Source organism: Bombus affinis, chromosome 7, assembly GCF_024516045.1.
Source record: "Bombus affinis isolate iyBomAffi1 chromosome 7, iyBomAffi1.2, whole genome shotgun sequence".
In the NCBI taxonomy this organism is placed as follows: Eukaryota; Metazoa; Arthropoda; class Insecta; order Hymenoptera; family Apidae; genus Bombus; species Bombus affinis.
This window is the reverse complement of record NC_066350.1, coordinates 14,508,714-14,523,556: the sequence shown is the minus strand read 5'-3', so window position 1 is coordinate 14,523,556 and position 14,843 is coordinate 14,508,714. Positions and strand designations below refer to the sequence as shown.

The window sequence follows — 14,843 nt, the reverse complement described above, 5'->3', positions numbered from 1 at the left end:
TTTTCGTAAGGAGACAAACGTCAAACTTCGGAGAATTAATAGTGAGTTGTATAAATTAAAATCCAAAATTCCCAGCAGCTCGTACAAGTCATCGGTGTTTTACGTCGACCACGCGAAATTTCATTCTTAATTACGTACTAAGGAACGTGACGGATAAACGCGTTTAACGATGACCGGCCATGCGCCACGATTGAATGATGAATTACATTTGCCGTCGAATATAATAGAATATCGGGGTGCGAAATGTCTCGCAGATAAATGTCGCGATAACGACAGGCAGGCCGTGAGTATTACACCGTTCCATCATCCAACCTCCGATTACGCGGATCGATCTATCGGCCGCTGGTGTCCGTTTGTTTGTTGACCTTGCTAGACAAATGATTTCGTCGCACGACAACCATTTTACCATTTTCTTGTCCCATCTGCTTCTTCTTTTCTTCGCCGATGCATCACGCGTCTACGCTGTCGTTCAAAAGTATCGGGATATCTGCTGATCTCTATAATACCGTGATAATCGATTCGGATGATGAAAGAAGGGATCGGTGGTCTATGATTTTACATTGTTGCGGGATAATGATCGAAAGTACACGATGAAAGTTGGCAGAAATTACGCGCAAGAGCCGCAGAATTAGCAATTACCCATTCGCCTTTGCAATCGCGTCAAATTTTCAAACAAAATTGAAACAGATGAAAAGGGAAATTCAGAGAAGAATCAAACTCGTGGAATGATTTATAACACACATAGGGCTGGATATAACGCGAAACTTCGTAATACGAATATTAAAACTGATTAAAGCTGCGTTCCAGATGTGTCACGGACACGCATAAAGAAAATTAACATAATGCTATTGCCTCCGTATAATTGATCAGATTGGTATTATAATACTCGAAATATACATAAATGCTTTCGTCTAAAGTTTCATACGAAATGTTATAACGATAAACCTTAACGTTAAAACTACCAAACTTAGACACTTTGTGTTTTCACGATTCGCTAACAACGCGCGAGACTTTTGAAAAAATTAACTGTTACTAACGGAAACGTTTATTCCTATCGCGGTTACCTCGTCGATCCTCGTCATCCATATACGATATATTTAAACACAGTTAAATATCTCATTGTCGATAATTTCCTAATAATTTTACAACTCTATTCTTTATTGTATAATTCACCTTACGCGTATGTTCCGATACTTAGGAACGGCGGTGTATGTGCCACGTTGTTCCAGTTTCCAAAGCAATTGCTCGTTCGTTGCTTCCAACAACCTTCCATCTTTTCGACCACGTTCCTCAAACTCGACGGGGGAAATCTCTCACTCGACGAGAGGGCGAGAGAGAAATATTCGCTCCTCTTATCACGCGTTCTCCGCTCGTACCGGTAACAAGGCGTCATCTCGCGTGTACCGGGCCCCCGTACAAAGGTTCTTTCATTGAATTCCATCGGGCACCGCTATTACTTTCCGCGATGAGAACTGTCAAGCGGGACTCGTTACCGAGGGTAGATTAATCACGGTCTAGAAACCAAAGAAAGGAAAACGTCGGACGGCGTTCGCCGCCGCGTATCGCCCGGATACATTGTGTCCGCGCTCGCGACACGCATAATGAATTACGCACACGCCGCACCCGATGTCTCTACGGATTAGAATATCGAGCATGCGAGGACGTTCCGCTGATTCGACGTTGTGGACATGCAAGATATAAGAGAAACGAATGTTGATTTTTCCAGCACTGAATTTTTGTTGATTCGTTGATTCGAAATGAGGATTTTCAACGTTATCTCGAAGATAGAATTTCAAGTGGAGGAAGAAGAAGTTGGCGTGTTAATTATTTTAACCTTTCTTTTAACCTTTCTTTCGATATCTCGAAATTACATGGTCGTATTTACCGTATCTGATAAATATGATTTCAAGTATGTCGTTATATCGTAAGCGAAGGATCATTTCGATTAACATACGTTTTAATAGAAAATTCCGTTCGAACGTTAAAAGGCATCGAACGAGCTGGAAGAAAAATTTGGAAATTTAGAATAAAATGTATCATTTTATGTACTTATCTAATTTTTGTCTCAGATGCGAGTCGATTGTTCCAGAAACGATAGAATATCGTGGCAGACCCGAAATCATCGTTTGGATAATTTTAACAGTTCCGATGTAGCGTAATATTCTTTTCGCGATTTATACTTAGAAAATCACCCCTTTACAAAGCGTATCTACGCTTTATAATCGAATACTCAAGGATTACGCGTTTGGTAACGTTTAAAAGCTAACAAGGCACCGCTGCAAACGCGCACGGGATTACTCTGTATGTATTACACAGTCGAATAAAACGTTCCTGTTTGTCCCAGGATTAAATCGTGCAAATCACTCGTCGAAACGATTCCATCGAACGCAAGCACAGTTCTATCCGAACGTACGAGAAGTTTTCGCGCACGACACCAGCCTAACGGTGTTGGTTGCCGGTACAGAGAAATGGGGAGCGTTACACATATCGTTGTGGAATAATCCTCTTCTGGTTGTGCGGGCTATAGGGTGCCTAATATGGAGGCTTTATTATTTAACGACGTGCTAATGGGGCGTTGCTTGGCCCGGCCTCTGTATTATTCCGCAATCTTGCGTGCGAGTGTATTTCGAGACTGGGGTCCAATCAGATTTCTCTCTATTAAAATCTTCTTTACAGTTTATCGTACGTATTACAAATTCATCTTCCGTTGTTCCTCTTCTTTCAACGCTGTATCCTTTGCAATATTCTTCCGAGCCTCGCTCATTTTGTATCTCCTCGACAAAGTACATATGTACTTGAAAGTTTAACTTCGTATCCATCATTATCAGTCAATAGAATTATCCCGAAGGCGAAAGAAGGGCCGAAAACGTAGAGTAAACAGAGAAGAAAATTACAGGAAAAACCAATTATTGAATAGTGCGTTTTGAAAGGAAAATTCGAGGATTCGATTGTTCTTCGTGCAATACTTCGATGTTTGCGCTGTAGCTCGGTTTTCTATCGTTCTCTTAACTCTTCCGTTCGACTTTTCTGCATTCGTTTAAGCCATCCGAATTCGGAAAAATGTGTTATACAGATGTGGTTGGTTTTCACCGGTGCAGACACGTAGACATGTTTCGTCGAAGATATAGTCGTGTGTAATTTTGACGTATTAAAATCTTCTCTATAAGAATATCCAAGGTATCTAGAATTTATCTTTCATCGATTTGTTTCAACACCATTTCGTTTTACGATATTCATCGTCGTCGCTCGTTTACCATTTCCTCGACCATATATTCCGAAGCTTAACTTCCTCTTATCTATTACGATCAGCTAACAGAAGCGTCCGAAAGATGAAAGTAGGTGGGCAAAAAGGTAGACTAGGAAAATGCAGCAAAAGAAGCGGAGAAGTCGATTTTTGGGTAGGTCGTTGTCGAGAAGCTGCAAGTGGCGCCCGGGATGTCCCTCCTCGTGCTGTGTTTACAGAGGAAACTTGGAAAGCCGGGGATGAAATTTGAGGTTTGAAACGGCCGCGACGCGACCGAGGGGTTAGACGTAGACGGCGAAGGAAAAGCTGGCGTGGATCGGCGCGGAATTCGTTCCAAAGTCTTGACAGGACTCATCTGCGCGATGGCGCCACGGCCATTTGTTTGTTTTACTTTTCTGGGCAGGCTGCCTTCTAACCCGGCCCTCCATCGACTCTAACCGTGAGTTAATGAGGTCGTTAACGAGACTTCCACTAATTCCACTATCTTAGCCGGGAAGCTGTGCCGCGCCTTCTTTCTGCCAGATAATATCGTACCTCGTTGGAATCCATGCTGGTTTTGTTTCCCTTGTTTCGTTCGACCAGCCACCTCGTGCCGGGCCTTGAATCCACGTCTCGTACGACCCTCTTTCTTTCCCGCCGACGTTTAACGCGTCCTTTATTTTTCAATTATTACTTCGTTTAAAACAAGGCAATTAAACGAACGTTGTATTTTTTATTTTATTTCTCGATCTCTCCGTTTCTAACGGACTCGTAGCGGCGTATGAGCTAGAGGAAAATTCAAATTATGTCGTTGTTTTGTATCGTACTGTCTCGCAGTAGCAATATCGTTAGGATACGCATAACGTAATAATAAATAAACTCCGGGAATAATAATGTCGCCGCTACGTGCAACCGTCAAACGAAGACGAATTTGAACTTTCCGGCTCTCCCCCGACCACTAAAATAAACGGACGCGACCGTAAGGAAGTCAGTATCTATGAGTATCTACCGAGTGTCTATCAGTCATCAACGAGTTATTAGGGATCTTATTTTGCGACTTATACACTGTCTTAGTGAATCCGTTAAAACATTATGTGTACTTATTTATTTAACATTTTAAATATACTTGACTCGTCTAATAAATCTCACGATCAACCATCCTCTACACGAGTCCTCCACAGATTCGATGTTTCTCGCGACTGCTTTAGGATTTCGCTTCGTTCGACTCTTCCAGCCGCTATGTTATATTATTAAACCGTTTGAAATTTTTCGCATCACGCCGCGATAGGAAAAGTAAAATTACACGAGCTACTGAATTATATCGTACTATAAAGTAACGAAAATAGCCGCGATAGTATTAACGGTGGCGCATAATTAATCGTTACGCGGCTCTGTCTTACGGATTACCCGCGATTCATTTTTGAAATGGAGCGACGTGCAGCCCGACTCCGTCGTCAAACTTTAAAGCGACGCACGTCGTAGAAAATATATCCCGGTGCAAACAGGATTTATTAAAAAATTGCTTTTCCGCGGAATCCTGTTTGCGCGTTCATCTGGCCGACGCGCTTTTTCCTTCGCGCTGGAAAAAACCTCATCGTTCACCGTTATATCCGAAATACGGAAGACTCGTAGCGACAGGCTTTTTCAACGCGCCACCCCTTTTCTTTTTTCCTCTTTTTCCTTTCAAATATATACCAAAAGAGAGAGAAAGAGAGAGAGAGAAAGAGAGCTTGCCGTGCGCCGATTAAACGTTCCACGCTTTTTTTCATTCCACCTTCGACTCTTCCTCGCCCACTGATTCCCTCCTTTCCTTTTACGTTTCTGTTTTTTAAACCCTCTCCCCTCCCCTCCCTCTCTATCCCTCTTCGACGATCGTCATTTTATATTCTTTACGTCTACCTTCGCCCGCTCTTCTATTCCACCTTTTATTTTCTTTCTCGATTTTATCCCCTTATCGCGGTCCTCTCGATTCCTCTCTTCGCTTCCACCTCTCTATCCTCTCGATTTTTATTCCCACACTCTTCCATTATCTTTTTGCCCCCGTACGCACCCCTACCCCATCCACCAGCCTCTCTTCCTCTCTCTCTCTCTCTCTCTCTCTTTCTCTCTCCCTGCTTGCCGGCTCGTTCTCTTCCGTCTCTATCCCTCTATCTTCGTGTCCGTCTCTTTTCACCAGCCGCGTCCTCTCATTATTACGCTTTTTCGTGCTCTCCCCGGCAACTCATTACTATTTTTCGCACGGTTCGCTACGCGTGCCGTTGCTCGAGCGACCGATAAATTTTGCCGCGATATTGCGTTTGGCATTATCGCAATCATGAGCACCAAGTACCTTCCTTGCCGCCCTTCCCGCGTCTGCCAGCCCGCGTCTGCCAGCCCGCGTCGTGTCGCGCCGCGCGTGTAAATACGCGTCTGTATTTCTACGTGTTACGCGTGCATACATACGCGTGCATGTGTACACGTGTATACGTACAGGTGCGTGTGCCATGCACGTTGTCCCGAATTTACATCGCGCTTTTAACATCGGTCGCCTCCGCCATAATTTCCCCGCTGGTACCCAAAGCTGGCCGACCGGAACGCGCGGCTCATTACGTTTTATCCCATGCACTGACACTCGAATTTCGGCCGAAATATGTACAAAGAACGCGGCCTGACGCGGCCATAATTCGCCGACGTGACGGTGATTTTACATTCGCCGGAAAATTGACGGCGCCGATGATTATCGCCGGCCAATCTCCCGTCCCTTCATTCCGCGTGTTGTTGCCCCGCGTGTTTTTTCCACCCCTCCTTCTCTAACCCGCCATTCTCCATCCCTCTTTCTTTTTTCCTTCCTCGTCGCGTATTTTTCTTTTTTTTTTTTTACAGACATACTTTTTTACACGATGCACTCGATTTTTCATTTCAACGAAAATCCTTTCGTTGCCGCGAGTATTAATGAGATCGACGGACTGAGAGATTCCGTGTTTATAGGGGGATAATCCTTCGTTCCGTTTCATTCGTTGTAATTAATGCAATCGTAGGATCGATCGATAAAACGAATATCCAACGCCAACGCTAAATCGTCGTCGTAGGAAAGAAATCTTCTTTCCACGGATTGTTTTCATAAAACGAGAGAAACACGTCGAAACACCTTCCTCTGTTACAATACAAATCAGCCAACAAGAATATAGATATATATACCGGTGTTTGTTATTTCAATCGGAAAATTTGTCCGCGCGTCGCCTGTCGTCTGCAACGTTCCCGTACGTGTGTTTTCGTACGTTGGCTTTTTTATCGGCATAAAAACCGCCAAGGAAACGAAAACGATGGAAAGAGACGTGAAACGAAGGAAGAAAAAAAATATACGTTTGCGACTAAATGCACTCGTGAGAAGGTCTATTCCTGATGCGTTCAAGGGTGGCACTCGTCACTCGGTAGAGACGTCAGGTCGGCGAGTGCAACGGCGCCACGAAGCAAGAAGACGATGAAGGAGCGCAGGAAGTGGCCGGGAACTCGATCTCGCCCCGGGCAAATACGTTTGCCTTGGGGCTGTTTGTTATGTTACATCTTTGCTTGGCGAACGGGGTGGCCTTTTAAAACGTCTCGTTGTCACTTCGTGTGGCGCTAGCACGAGAACCTTGTCGACGACGACGACAACGTCGACTCGTTTCCCTTGGTAATGCGAAAAGGGGCCTGTCTAATCTTCGAAAAATCCGCGAGCTTTTACGCGGCTCGTTCTTCTCCCCGTTTATCTCGAGGTATAACAACGAGCTGAAATTAAACGTTACACTCGGTCTTCGTTGCCGCGAGCCATCTCCTTCGTTTCGAAGGTTACCGCCGCTTAAACGCCAACGAGATTTTTGCACCGGTGCGACGCTCTCTGCAAAGTGGCAATAAAGCTGTCGCGCGTATAAAACACAGGGTAAATAGAGGACTGGCACGATGACCAAGAAAAATCGAGCTACCAGACCTTTGACCTTCTCGTGTGAAAGTTCTTTTTAGTGCTTTAAAGTTATCGTTGATCTTGGTAAATGTTCCTCGATAAGAGAAATGTTAGTTAACTGTAGCTATTTGTAACGCAGTACGAATCCAGATAGTTTCCACAATTTGACAAGTCGTAAATGTGAATTTACGTACGTGTTCGAATACGAAACTATCGAAAACTTTCATAAGATTAAAAGATATATACTTGGTAATAAACATATTACGTTGTAAATTTTACCTTGTCTTATTACGCGAAATAAAACGCATTCTATCTATAAGGCAGAAAAAATATATTTCAACTTAATTTTTCGTTCGCATATAAATTGTTAAAATTCCCATTGATAATAGGAATAAATTTCGGTGAATCTCTCATATTAAACCATTTCGCTCTATTAAAAGTATCAGCGATATCCAAGAAGACAGTGCCACACGGACGATCCATATTATACTGCAACATTTTCGTTGAGATACTTACGTTATCACTTTACGTTATCACGTTGTAGTACTTGATCGATGAATAAACGAAAAGCGTATTATTCGACAATAAATAACAAATATTTTCTTACTTGAGCACCTCATTTGTCATCCGCAAACAAAAGCCAAGAGAAAAACGTAGCGTAGAGTCTCGTAAGGAAAAAGAGTGTCTCAAGACTATTGAAGTCTCTGGCAGAGCGATGAAAAAATCAAAACCTGATACGGGATGCGGATAATAGCACCGAAGCAACACAGCGGTGGAAAAGTTTCTGTACTGAACTACTCGATCGACGAATTACAAGCGGTTATTGGCGAATCTTACATTAACTGCACGCGACAAAGACCAGGTTGCAGCAGGTTTTGAGGAATTTCACAAAACTAAGCGATAGGTTGTAGTTCAAGGGCTTAACATCTAGTTGGGTCTCTCTACGACAATAAAATCGAACGTGCATCAGTCGTTCATAAGTCGTTACGGCCGAGCGACAGCACATCTGGAAGTAATTACGGAGGATACTGACACAACGCTCAGGTGTAAGATCCTTTAAGGTGGAAATAGAAACTCGAGGCGGCAAGGAAGCGTTACACGCGGTATCGAACGTGACATTTCGCCAGGTACCGGGCTTAGTGACCGATGCTTTTCGGTTTTCTTCTTCTTCACGAAAGAGCCAAAAGTCGCGATACAATCTCCTTTTTTCTTTGCAGACGTTTCGAAACAGTGTGCCATCTGTAACCGTACACCGAGACAAAGTGTATTATTCACCCGAAAAAGATTGGTCGTTGCTGTTTTACATGCAACCTCAACACCAACTTCGTCGTTCCATTACCTTCGTTTTGGTGTTCGACACGTTCGTTCCGCTCTTTCGAGAAAAAGTGGTGTGTCAACCTGTTGTGATTCGAGTCGTTCTTCGCCTTCGCTGTTTCATATTAGGTCGGCAAATATTATATACTTAAATATCATACACTTTTGAAAGCTATTTATAGCGCGACTGTATTTCCCTGATTGGTCGCCTATGTACTTACACTGGTTGCGAAAACTTTATTTATTTATACGTAAATAGCCACGAAGAGAAATTTCGCATCACGATATGTACTTCTGTAACTTTGGAGCGCGTTGTGTTTATCTGCTTTAACAACAACGACGTGAATCTCGCATCACGACAGCTTTTATTAAGTCGCGTTGACATTTAGGTAATTTATTCTTTTTCTATCGTTTCCCGCAAGAATCATCTGGAAGAATTTAAAGAATACGAAAACGATGCAACCTTCAAAGTTTCGTATTATCCGAAGAATTTTGCATTTTATCGTAACATCGCGTTTTCCGAAATTTTAATACGAAGAGCAGGAAAGCGCAAGTAGTCGGATATCGTGATAACAGTTAATCGAACTTTCAACCGATTAAGTAACGAATTAAACCTAAATACAATATTACATTATCATTCTCTATGACTTTATTACACGATTTATGAATATTAACGGATCTTTCCATATTGTTGGATTACGTCGGATAATGTACTGTTTGATCAGCATAGTCATTCGTAACGTGCAACGATGACTTCGTTGTCAGCGATTATGATATATTATAATCATCCACGTCAACGAAACAGTTCTGTAAGATTTATTATCGAAAAACTAAAGTCGATAAAACTTTCCTTTAACAAATCCGTGTATTTGTCTACTTATAAATCCGATTATGTAAATACCTCTGGTAAGTTAGTTTAGATTTAAGAGCAGAAATTTTCTGTTATTTCCACGATAGAGAAATCGAAAGGTAGGAAAATGAAAATTTGACGTAGAACGATGAGTCGCGTCTCGACCAATTGCCATTCGATTCGCGTTGCGATATTATTTCGCGGCTGGAACGTGCCTCGGCCTGAATTGCCGCAGCTTCAGGCAGCCTCTCATCCCGGAGAAGTGCCCGTTGGGTATTTAAGAAGCATATTCCGTCCATTTGGCATTGTGCGCCATCGAATGGACACTTTGGAGCGTAGGGCGTGAGAGACTAGCCGAGATCGAAGGATCACGGTATTGATCGTAAGCGGCTTGCCCCCGTCGAGACTTTACCTTTGTACTCGGAACCAGCTATTTGCTAGCCTCGTAAATTCACACCTTGGCATAATCGGAGTATCCGGCAAAGCTGGAGGCACTCGGCCATTAGAGTCGCGACATTTATACCGTAAGCGAGGCTCTGCCTCGTACACGAGGTTCGCAAAGGTATCGGCCACGTGATTGCGAGAAGCATTTTTCCAAAGTATTTTCGTATCGATGAAAAATACGTTTGAAATAGCCGTATCCGTGTAATTTGAAATTTTTTAAATGCTTCTCTTTCGACAACTTTTCTCTGTATAATTGCAGTGTCGCGTTGCTTGAAACAGTTAGAGGGTTGCTGTCGCGAACGCTTCCATTGTATTCATCCAGCAAACAGAAACGTAAAAGCTTGGTCGGAAAACAGAAACAAAATTCAGGCATCGCGAATGAAATTTTATCGCCAACAAAACAAACAAATCTACTTTTATCAAGCCACGAGTGTGACTCGATATTGCAAGAGTTAAAAAAGAAAAAAAAGGAACGGTATGCAGCGTCATCTAAAATCTCCGTAACTTCGTAACTTCCGTTATCGCTTATACGTGAAATTAATATGTACGCGATATCGCGCTTCCTGCTGGAAGCTCTACGACCGTCGTCCAGCCGATTTTTCCTCGTTATAAACTTGCTCGAGGGAAAAGCGCCATTTGTAACAGCAATAGGTAACCATGTAACCCCTGATTTGCCGTTTAAATCCGTGCTAGATCTCCGAGGGGCTTGGTAAAACGTGGCCATGGAAAAAGTCTGTTTTCTCTTCTATCATGGAGTTCGCGCGTAAATGCGTAACGTACGCGCTTAACACGCGCCTATGCACGCGTGTAAGTGCATGAGCCTCTCTCTCTCTCTCTTTCTCTTTCTCTTTCTCTTCTTCCCTCTTCTACGGGGGACTCCATAATGTAAGTTCATCGCGGGCGCGCTGATGCGTATGTAATCCCGTGGTGCTTACCGATACTATCGTGGGTTTTATTTTCATTATTCATTTGTTCGACCCGTTCCCCATGGATGGCCGGCAAGCTTACACGCGTAACCCCGTGTTTCTATGTTGCTTTAATCAGATAAAGCCCCGGAACGCCAAAAATCGCCGCACACTAAACCAGCCCTGTGCGCGGTTCTACTCTTTTCTTCTGTTCGCCAAAAGGAGAGCAGCCCTGATTTCCGACCCTCGACACCCGTGTTTCGTCGCGTTCTCGTTTTTGTCCATCGGCTATCGCATCGTCGACGATTCCCTAACGTTTATCTTTCCCTTTTACGACGAAACTTTCCGAGTCGACACGAGAATTTTTGCCTACGTCAGGTTGGCTCGTACAGGGTGAGACAGTTTCTCGTGAAATATATTTTGCTGGACGATAATTTGATTTTACTATAGGAATTTTAGGTGTTGGACGAAATCGATCAAGTTATATCGCGCGATAGATCATGCTACTGCGTTTCGGCATATTTTCGGGAATTTTAGTTAGCTGGCGAAAGTATTAATTTCGGCGAAAATGTGTTATATACGAGAGAAGTGTATCAAGAAAAACAGTCGATTAGGTTTAAGAGGGAAATATAGGCTGTTCACGAATGTAATTCTACGCAGACCGAACATAATTAATCATACTACGATGATACTGACTCTAACTCGTAATTCTTCTTTTACCACTTTTAAGTGTATTTTATACACTTACGTTTATACGTTCGCTTATCATGTTTGTAATCCAATCATTTATGATTAATGAAACCGAAGAAGAGGCGAAGAAACGAAAAATGAATAGCCGCCCCGTGTATCTGCCACAAAATCCTTTAGATCGCCGTAAAACAATTTGCCACGTACAAATAAAACGATCACGAACCGAATGAACATGAATATTCAAAATCGTCGATCTACGTTTACTACAAGATCCTTCGTTTTTTCACCAGTCCCACCACGCGAAGGATGGAATAGTAAAAAAATGAGAACGAAATTACGCCAACGAGATCGGCATCTCTGGTTGCGTTCGAAGCTGCGCCGAGTTTGAAGCCGTCGCGGCGGCTCCTTTTTTTCCGCGTTTCCGGCGGCCTCGGGCCGTTTCAAACAGTAGGCGGAATGTCGGAGGAAACGGGAGGCCGGCGGGAAACGAGAGCAGAAAGGAAACGGGCGAACTATCGGAGGTACGGTAATTAGCAGGTCAGCTTAGTTAATGCAAGAGCACCGGCTTAACGAATCGTAATGGAAAGTGTGATATTTCGAAAATACGTTTCACCGAGTGCTAAGTAAGCCGTGTACGCGTTTCATTAGCCTTCTATATACGTCCGAGATTCATGTCGAATAAAACGAAATCGAAGGAATCGTTTAATCGCTGTTCCATCCACCAGTCATCCGCTTTTTCTTTCCTTCCAATTTACCTTCTCTTTAAAACTTCCTTTAAAACTTCAAATCATACTATACGTAGCATGCTTAATTTCGGACATCGTGTGACCGTGTTTCGTTAATCTCAGCGCATTATTAATTTATCGTCGTTCTTTCTAAATTTGGATATTTCGCGGTAACGAAGCAGTGAACGAGAAGTACAGACAAGTGCGAACCATTTGAATGAAAATCTGCGTGCAATAATAGACGAAAATCATGTAAAATGTAGCCAGAGCCTGTGCCATGTACGATTCAATCGGAAAAAAAGACTTCGCTTAGGAATAAAAATTTATATAGTTCGTAAATCCGTCGGTGGTTACTGTTTAATGTTTCATATACACAGGGAAGAGATTTAAACTGGCAACGATAAACGAAATTGCAATTGAACCAATGAAATATCAACTGGTACACATCCGCTTCTCTCTTTCCGTATGCGTTGGTAGAACGAAACAAATGCAGTCGAAAAACTGTAATTCCGCTTAGAGAAAATAGTAACGTTGAATGTGTTAAAAATGTGTGGATCGTCAACGGGTTGATCTTCGCTTCTTCGCAAAATTTGTTACCTTTTTAATCCACGACGTCGACCAATTTTATTCTTCTTTTCTTCGCTTCCTCCCTTTATTTTTTGCTTCGTTTTCCATCGAAAATATCGGCAGGGCTATCGAGGCGTCTTAAGGGAGGATCTCGTGTTTACTTGTGCCGGAAACACGATATTCCCGATACCCCGGGACCTGGGCTACCCACGTGTTTTACGTTGACCGTTAAAATTCGCTTCTCCGCGCTACTCGCGACATCCCGTGCCTCCGACGCTGGTAGGCAGTGTATTATTTTTCCGCTGGCTCGCCAAATTGGCTCGCACGGATTCGATCTCGAATTACGGACACTCGATATTGCCGCGCAAAACTTGCAGCATCCTCGTCCGGTCCCGACCATCTCGCTGTGGAATATCCAAAAAGGAGTACCACAATGTCCCATTGAGCGCGGATCGGTATAATCGAGCCGGGCCCCCGATCTCGTCTTGCTTTTCGTCCGATCGAACCACCCGTAACTCGGTTCGTCGATTTTCACGCGGCCGTAAACTGTAATGCAATTGATGGTTCTTTATTCCTTTAGCTTAGTGTATTTAGATTGGTAAATTTATAAAGAAAGCACAACGATCGAATAACGTATAATTAATAATTGAGATTATTAATAATATTAACGCGTTAGTTATCCCTCATTCGTACCTTTTTTTTTATCAAATATATGTTAATCAGCGTTTTATTCTCTTTGGGGTTTTTCAATGAAATACGCCAAAAACAAAAGCCAAAAACGCGACAGTCGCTGCAGCATTATTCAGAATCTACGCATACAAAACGATTGAATCACCGTGATACGTATTCATACGAGCCGTTCCATGCAAAAGTGGCGTAAGTCAATTTTTTGCCCATTTGATCCAACACCGCATCTCGAAAGAGTAAATTTCATTCTGCTTTGTGCAGAAATGGCGTAAGTATATGTTCGTTAATTTGCCGATGGAGTTAGCGGAACAAGCGAGAATCGCTCGCTCGGTCCATCGCAGAATATTTACTTTATCCCTCGTTGTTCACTGATCAACCTTCTTCACTTGTATCACTTTTGCATTAAACGGCTCGTACGTATCAGTCACGGCAAAGGTACTATACGTGGAGAGAGAGAATTTTCTCTTTTTGCTTAGATATTGGAATGCATGTGTATATTTCGATAAACGAAAGCAAATTAATTAAAAAGAGAATCCGGTCATTATCCACTGGTAATATCATCTGTCAATAAAAAGAAATCCACGTGGATATCGGAATTTTGATAGCTACTATCAACTATGTAGCCGTTCGGGCTAATTTTACACGTTGAAGCATGCAAAATTAGTATCTGTTACGATTTCTTCATTTTTCCTCCGTATCTCTTCGAGATACTCAATCAGAACGATATTCACCGTGGCAAACATTCACGTAAAGTGCTTAACATTTCACGTAGCTTCAGCGAATCGTGTAATCGTGTAATAGAATTCGCGTGACGTTAAAGTCTACGAAATTCGTATCTCGAATGGCTTTTGCTAGAATGAGTTTCGTTTGGAATATAAAGGAAGGAAAATTATTAATTGTTAGAACACAGAGATTAGAACGGTTAAAAATTAAAAGAGCTAATAATTCTCAACTCTTAGAAAGGAGAATTAATTTCTTAATTCTCCGACTTGAATTTGACAGCGTTAAAATACGTAACATACGTCACGGTTTTCTCATTGACCATACTTCGCTCTTAGGGTAATGTGCTCTTCCATATGGAAGGCTCTCCGTCCGTGGCCCGTAACCCAATAGGCTTCCCGTAGGAAGATCATACTTCGGTACAAAGGCTGATCGCTACATCGCACGCGATCACGATGCACGTCATGGAAACTGACGATCTTCATAGCACCATTTGCTCGCTCGTCCTCTGCCACGCCAATATCGCACTCCCTTTTGGAACAAAGTGCACGTCTTCAACACATTTTCTGTATTTAACAAGATGAACCCTGATGTCGTCGAATTTTTCGCTTCGTTCGTAATTTCTACAACAAACTGTATCCATCATCTTCGTTCTTCTGTTTTCCCATACAAATTTATATATCCGTATAATACACTTTTTGTATTTGAAAACTTTTACGCGCTTCAACATTGAATAAATATGATACTATAATTGTATATAATAGTAGTATTGGGTTGGCAACTAAGTGATTGCGGATTT

General features: G+C 42.6%; 1 long non-coding RNA gene across 2 annotated transcripts; it reads right to left on the bottom strand.

Annotated features, from left to right (window-relative positions):
- Positions 1–7,408: 7,408 nt before the first annotated feature.
- Positions 7,409–9,178, bottom strand: LOC126918711 (uncharacterized). 2 transcript variants are annotated; one of them, XR_007711419.1, is made up of 4 exons: positions 8,482–9,178; positions 8,176–8,381; positions 7,750–8,083; positions 7,409–7,631 (listed from the first exon to the last, which is right to left on the bottom strand). It is a non-coding gene; the product is annotated as an uncharacterized LOC126918711 (long non-coding RNA). The 2 variants fall into 2 exon arrangements; XR_007711418.1 differs by having other exon boundaries at positions 7,409–8,083.
- Positions 9,179–14,843: the final 5,665 nt, after the last annotated feature.